The sequence below is a fragment of the Saimiri boliviensis genome, chromosome 2 (genome assembly GCF_048565385.1).
Source record: "Saimiri boliviensis isolate mSaiBol1 chromosome 2, mSaiBol1.pri, whole genome shotgun sequence".
NCBI lineage: Eukaryota > Metazoa > Chordata > Mammalia > Primates > Cebidae > Saimiri > Saimiri boliviensis.
This window is the reverse complement of record NC_133450.1, coordinates 66,737,497-66,743,496: the sequence shown is the minus strand read 5'-3', so window position 1 is coordinate 66,743,496 and position 6,000 is coordinate 66,737,497. Positions and strand designations below refer to the sequence as shown.

At 47.1% G+C, this 6,000-nt stretch overlaps 1 pseudogene; it reads right to left on the bottom strand.

The window, feature by feature from the left end:
* Window positions 1-1,676: 1,676 nt before the first annotated feature.
* The window catches only part of LOC141583581 (metallophosphoesterase 1 pseudogene), a 31,709-nt pseudogene continuing 27,385 nt past the window's right edge, over window positions 1,677-6,000 (bottom strand).

Here is a 6,000-nt window from a genome sequence, read left to right as displayed (position 1 = left end):
AAGAAGAAAAAACACCTACATTTAAATAAACTTAAACAAAAGTCAGTTATTGGCACCCATAACTGAAAATCCCTAGGGTAATGGCTTCAGGTATAGCTGGATCCAGGCCACATGGGAAGAAGGGAGACTTGCACGTAGAGAGAGAATGGGGTGGGCAGTGGGTAAGACCAAGCTGCAGAGGTAGGCAGGGGCTGGATCTTAAAGGGCCCGAAGAGCCATTTTAAGGAGTTGAGACTTTTCTTGAGGACAAAAGCTCCATGTAAATAGAGGAGTGACATGAACCGCTTTGCCTTTAAGAAACTCCCTCCTGGCTGTGGTGTGGGAGGCTGGCATGGGCCTGTTTAGAAGCAGGGGTTCAGGCAGGGCAGTGTTTGCCCAGGGAAGAGACGGTGGGTGTGAGCAGCCCCCACAATTCTGTCTGCTGACCTAGAGCTCACAATGCCACCTCCAAGATGATTCATTTGCCGTTAACTAAGTCCGAGGGCCTGCCACAGGACATATTTGCTTAGGGAATCCCACATTTACACTCCACTCCCCTCCTATACTCTTTAATCGAAACCCAGAGTGGAACCCAGGTCTACCTAAATCCGAAGCCCATGATCTTAAGCTTGACACTGCATTGCTCCTAGCTTTTTCAAGTCCTGTTTCCATCTTCTCCCTGAAATGGCAGAGGAGGCAATTGTAGGTGGGGTGGGGTGGGAGGCCCAATGTTCTCTGTTCTTGAATACCTGACGTATTTCATGGGGAAGAACAAACTTCTTCATAAAGCAATTACTCATAAAGCCAAAATTTCTTATGTTCACAGCCTTATTACTTCCATGTACCTTTTTTATCCTTTCATCTACAATTTGATTTTTCTGTCTAGCGACTCTACAGCAAGCTCCCATTACGACCGAAAGCTGTCTACCCACTCGGTTGGGCTTGACTCAGGCACCAGATGTGCTCCAGTTTATCCACGTGGCTCCAGGCACTCACATGTTCCTCCAGGTCCCATCCCCGGGCCTCCGGGACGCCTGCAATGGTATCCTGAATTCCCCTCCTAGAGCACCACCGCTACCACCACCCCCTTCCCAGCTCCAAGCACTCAGCCTGCTATAATTAAACAAACAGGGTTATTTGTGACATCCTGGTTTACACATCAACAAGTTATTTTCTCTGATTTTGCTATGGATGGATTTGCTCTGCTTACATTAAACAAAAACAGCTCACCCAAAAATGCAGAACAAGCAAGGCAGAGGAACACGGCCCGACAGCTGCCTCCTTCCCTGTGAGGCAAGATCAAGTCTTCCCTTCCCAGACTCCTAGCCTCAAAGGAACAGAACCAGGAGGTTTCAAAGCCACGGCCAAAGACCTCAGACCCGTAAGATAGCCGCAGAGGGTCAGAGCTTGGTATGGGAAGGGAGGGGTCCAGAAACACGGAAAGGTCAAATGAGGGTGTGTTTTGGAAGATTCCAGACTAAATAGCATATAGAAGTGTGGGATTCCCTAAGCAAATGTGCCCTGTGCAGGCCTTGTGTTTGGTTAATGACAAACAAATCACCTTGCAGGTGGCGTTGTAAGGTCGAGGTCAGCGGGCAGAATTGTAGGGAGTGTTCACGCCCATCACTTCTTCCCTGATCAAACACTGCCCCTCCTGAGTGCCCATGCTAACCACCCACACCACAGTCAGAAATTGCTTCTTTTTTTTTTTTTTTTTGAGGCGGAGTCTTGCTTCGTTACCCAGGCTGGAGTGTAATGGCACCATCTCGGCTCACTGCAACCTCTGCCTCCCGGGTTTAAGCAATTCTCTGCCTCAGCCTCCCCAGTAGCTGGAATTACAGGCACGTGCCACCACGTTCAGCTAATTTTTTGTATTTTTAGTAGAGGTGGGGTTTCACCATCTTGGTCAAGCTGTCCTTGAACTCCTGACCTTGTGATCTGTCCTCCTCAGCCTCCCAAAGTGCTGGGATTACAGGCGTGTACCACCGTGCCTGGCCAGAAGGGGTTTCTTAAAGGCACAGTGGTTCATGTCACTCCTCTATTTAGGTGGAAACTTTTGTCCTCAAAAGAAATATCAATTCTACAATGGTCAATGGTCAATGGTTCTCTCAACCGTTTTTTCTTTTTTCTTTTCTTTTTTTTTTTTTTGAGACACAGTCTCTCTGTGTCACCCAGGCTGGAGTGCAGTAGTGTGATCTTGGCTCACTGCAGTCTCAAACTCCCAGTTCAAGCCATCCTTCCACCTCAGCTTCCCCAGTAGCTGGGACTACAGGTGCATGCCACCATGCCCTAATTGACAAGTTTTTTGTATTTTTTGAAGAGATGAAGTTTCACCATGTTGCCCAGACTTGTCTTGAACTCCTGAGCTCAAGGGATCTGTCTGCCTCGGCCTTCCAAAGTGCCAGGGTTACAGACGTGAGCCACCACGCCTGGCCGGTTCTCTCAGACTTTCAAGATGCGGCCCCTACCTGTCTCTGCAACTTAGTCTCACCCCACTTCCCACCCCAGTAAGAGGAACATTCAAGTTTTGCAAATGTGTCATCGACATAAGCTGTTTCTTCTACCTTGAACCCACTCTCGGCAGCCACCTTTGCCTGAAGCTTCAACCCTACACTTTGCTGGCTTTCTCTCCACCCTTGGCCAAGCTTGGATCTGCCTGTGTTCTAATCGTCTGTCGCTTCACCATTTCCCTTACAAACGTTCAGCTCCACTGGGGCTGAGACATGTCGACCTTGGTCACTGTTCCCTCTCAGTGTTTGTCTACGTGCCTGGCACATTGTAGGTTTCCCGCAGATGGTGTCTGCTGAATGAACGAGTGACTTTCTTTTGTGTTCAGTATCTCTATTGGGGTAACTGACTCTGCAAACATCTGGTTCAAAAGAAGAAGCCACATGGTAGCTCCAAACTGGAAATATCCCAAATATCCAGCAGCTATAGACTAGGTAAATATAAATTGTGGTGTATTCACGCAAAAAAAAAAAAAAAGAAAGAAAGAAAAAAGAAAGAAAAAACACTATAAAGGGGTGAACTATCTTTAACAACACCCCAAAATGTAGATGTATTTCACAAATAGCATGCTGAATACAAGATGCCAAACACAAAGAATTACAGGCTATGGGATTCCACTTACATAAAATACAAAACCAGGTAAAACAAATCTATGCAGTTAGCAGTCAGGATAGTGCTTCATCTTTTGTGGAAGATAGTGACTAGGGGGTGCTAGCTTGTTCTGCATCTTGGTCTGGATCCTGGTTACACAGTCATATTCAGCTGGGAGAATTCATACTGGGCTGTATACTTATGGCAGGTGCATTTCTCTGTATGTATATTAAGCTTCAATGTAAAGTCAAACAAACAAAAGACCAGTGGCTGATGTGGAGCTGCGGCAGGAGAACTGGGCCTCTGCTCTCTTGAATGTGGTGGGTGCCCAGGCTTACATCTTTTCTCCCAGGACTCCCCATACTGGGATCTGCCTCTCCTGCCTCTGAAGGCCCCAACCCCATGTAATGGAGACACATGGTTGCTGCAAACAGTCAGACTCAAGAAATCTAGAAAGCCCCACACCCCAGTGAGTTAGTTACTGCCGAGGAGACTCTGGAAGCAAGTGCAGAAAGAGAAAAAGGAGAGAGGAATTGCTCCGCAGAAAGGAGGATAAAGAATTTGGATCCTAAGAGATAATCCTGGGGGAAGGAGGTGAAAAAACAACGAAATGCACAAAGGAAATCAGACTGAGGGCTGGCCACGCTGGCTCACGCTTGTAATCCCAGCACTTCGGGAGGCCAATGCGGGCAGATCACTTGAGGTCAGGAGTTCGAGACCAGCTTGGCCAACATGGTGAAACTCCATCTCTATTGAAAATACAAAAATTAGCTGGGCGTGGTGGTGCACACCTGTAGTCTCAGCTACTTGGGAGGTTGAAGCAGAAGAATCACTCGAACCCAGGAGGCAGAGGTTGGAGTGAGCCGAGATTGCACCACTGCACTCCAGCCTGGGTGACAGAGCGAGACTCTGACCAAAAAAAAAAAAAAAAAAAAAGTGAGATGGGATGCAGCTGGGGCACTATGTGTTGCATCAACAAGGTCATTGTCAGGGTGGCCAAGTGACTTTACAATGCAAATATTCAACTTAAAGTCATCGCGTTTTTGCAACGGAAATCCCTTTTAGCCCCCGTTCCCCCCAAACTCCAAGAAAGTAGGCCACCTACACACACGTGCCTTGTCTGAGTGGGAGTTTTGTCGGGAAGCCAGGAAGAGACTGAGCTCCATGTCTGGGTCCCTGAGGTGCAGCTGGGACGATAAGATGAACAATGAAACTGATCTGCCAGCAGAGGCAGCGAGGACACCATCAGAGGGGCTCCGAGCCTCCAAGGAATTCTCACTTCTCCCAGGGATGGTTTTGTACTTGCCCAGAATACAGACCGAGAACCTGAAGCAAATCTTATTTGGATTTTAAGAGGCTAAGAGATCATGGCTGACACCAAGGTCACGCATTAGTACATTTAAGCAGCTATTAAATGTCTTAACTCCCCTCTTAATTATAAATCCCTCCAAGGCAGAAATCGCCTATTTATCTTAGTGTCTCCCAAGAACCCGAGGGCCAGGTCTGGAATGAATACATCTCTCCAGGTCCCTGAGGTGGAGGGGTTGACCACACACTTGCCATACTTGATGCACTGTCTTCAGAACGGACCTGCGCACCAGTACCTTGTCACAATGTCAGCCCGGAGAGAACGAACAGCTGTAGCTCCCTTTTGCACCTTGCCAGCCTCACAGCATTTTCATACGTGTATCGCACTCAGTTCTCATGCCAAGCCAGGAAGGAGGGTATGTGGCAAAGCTCATTAACCAACGAAAAACTGGAATTTTAGGGAGGGGACAGGATGTCTTACAGGTACCCAGTTGGCAAATGAGGCAAATGGGACTTGAATTCAGACCATCAGAGAGCAAACTGGCTGTCCTTTTGAGGCCACTCAGGCATGCAGGTTAAGTTCCCTTCCCCAAGGGTTATTCCTTCTGTTGATAACATCATGCTTCTTCTTTTTTTTTTTTTTTTTTTTGAGGAGGAGTTTTGCTCATTACCCAGGCTGGAGTGCAATGGCGCGATCTCGGCTCACCGCAACCTCCGCCTCCTGCATTCAGGCAATTCTCCTGCCTCAGCCTCCTGAGTAGCTGGGATTACAGGCACGTGCCACCATGCCCAGCTAATTTTTTTGTATTTTTAGTAGAGACGGGGTTTCACCATGTTGACCAGGATGGTCTCGATCTCTTGACCTCGTGATCCACCCGCCTCGGCCTCCCAAAGTGCTGGGATTACAGGCTTGAGCCACCGCGCCCGGCTTTTTTTTTTTTAACTTTATTTTAGGTTCAGGGACACGTTGCAGGTTTGTTATATAGGTAAACTCATGTCACGGGGGGTTGTTGTACAGATTATTTCGCCACCCAGGTACTAAGCCTAGTACCTAACAGTTATTTTTTCTGAGCCTCTCTCTCTTCCCATTCTCCACCCTCAAGTAGGTCCCAGTGTGTGTTGTTCCTCTATGTGTCATATAGTCTCATTATTTAGCTCCCACTAAGAACATGTAATATTTGGTTTTCTATTCTTGCGTTAGTTTGCTAAAGATAATGGCCTCCAGCTCCATCCATGTTCCAGCAAAGGACACGATCTCGTTCTTTCTTATGGCTGCATAGTATTCCATGGTGTATTGCCGAGAAAAGGGAATGCTTATATATGGTTGGTGGGAGTGTAAATTAGTTCAACCATTGTGGAAAGCAGGGTAGTGATTCTTCAAAGAGCTGAAAACAAAACTACCATTCAACCCAGCAATTACATTACTGGGTATATACCCAAAGTCATATAAATCATGCTACCAATAAGCCATAAGCATGCATATGTTCATTGTGGCACCATTTACAATAGCAAAGACATAGAATCAATCTAAATGCCCATCGACTTCACACTCCTAAATTACTTTCCAGTCTCAAAACACCCACGAAATGACTTTCTCCCCACCCCAATCTGTAG